The sequence below is a fragment of the Etheostoma spectabile genome, chromosome 2 (genome assembly GCF_008692095.1).
Source record: "Etheostoma spectabile isolate EspeVRDwgs_2016 chromosome 2, UIUC_Espe_1.0, whole genome shotgun sequence".
Taxonomy (NCBI): domain Eukaryota; kingdom Metazoa; phylum Chordata; class Actinopteri; order Perciformes; family Percidae; genus Etheostoma; species Etheostoma spectabile.
In genome coordinates, this window is record NC_045734.1 from 11,765,071 (window position 1) to 11,766,698 (window position 1,628).

The following is a 1,628-nucleotide window of genomic DNA, read 5'->3' on the forward strand; positions in this document are numbered from 1 at the left end:
GTGTGTGTGTGTGTGTGTGTGTGTGTGCGTTGGGAATTGGTGATGAGTTCCAGCAATTGTGTCCCACGAAACTCGCACAAAACCATGAGAAAATGTTCTGTATATTATAACTGTTAAACACCAGTGGTCTTGCTAACAACATGTAAAGGATGACTGTTAGAATGTTACTATGAAAAAAATACTTTAAACGTTAGTGCTAGGCTGCAATAAACAGTTATTGTAGTTATTGAAGTTATTTATTCTTAGATCCACAACAATTACAGAAGAAATAGTTGTCAACAAGTAAAAAATAACAAACTGGAAAATCCAAGACATAAGACATATAGTGCAAGTTAAAACATAGTTGTAGAAATGTATTCAATGAAAGGTGTTTTAAAAGGTGATATAAATTTGTGGAAGACAGTAATTGCAAATGAATAAGCTGAATGTAAACATGAATGTTAATATTATATATGCATAATGGGATAATGGGAAGTAATACAAATATACAGAGATGAGAATCATTGGTAATTAAGTTGTTGATAAAGGGATGGTTTTAGGTTGAAGACTGACGTGATGAGCTCAGAGCTTAAGAGTTCAAAGTTGATAAATGTTACTCAGTCTGCACATGGAAGCCTCTACACATGCCGGGCAACTTAAATTATTCCATACTATTTCAAAGCTGACGAACATTTTATGCACTCATGTATGGGGTACTCATGGACAAATCTAATCTAGCAATAAATCTTTATAACTGATTACTTGAATAGGGCAACATGATGCCTGATATAGACATTGTTATATTTTTTAATACATGAGCAATTAGTAGGTGTGCCTAAATAATTTCTCAACGGCCTATCAAAAGATTTCAGAAACTCTGATCAGATTATTTACCTTTTGGGCATTTCCCCAGAGCAAATCAACACCGCCTTTATTGTACAATAGCTATAGTAATAAACAAAAACCACATGGGAAAAAAATAGCCATACAAATAGCCCTATAAATAGCTGGAAATAACCCTGATGTCCAAAAACATTTAATCAGGCAATTTTTAGGTGCGTGACGTTTTTTCCCCCGGGCCTTATCCACCCCTCACTTTAACAGGCAAGAATCACCGTTATCATCATCATTGAGAAACACCAACATCATGTTCACTATAGCAGGTAGCATGTATAAACAATGCTTCCTGGGATTGCAACAACTGCTCTTGAAAATACAAGCTCAAATTAGAACCAGGGGTTGTTCCTTATGGTGAATAAATTAACCCACACCTATTTATGTTTGGTGCTTAAAATAACACATAAAGGAACAGTACACTCCCAAATCAAAAATACCTATTTTTTTTCTCTTACCTGTAGTGCTATTTATCAGTCTAGATTTTTTTGGTGTGAGTTCCCCAGTGTTTGAGAAATTGTGTGTAGAGATGTATGCCTTCTCTGAAATATAGTGATACTAGAGGGCACTCAGCTTGGGATATAAAACAACTGTCCCTTTTACAGTGTTTGGTATTTAAGAAGTTTTGATCATCATCCCATTAGCCTACTGTTACACTTCTAGGTGGTTAGGACCAAAACGTAGAGAAGAGGCAGGCAGGCAGGAGAGTTTAGTTGAGGATTTATTCCACAAAAAAACAAGGCATACAAAAAGGA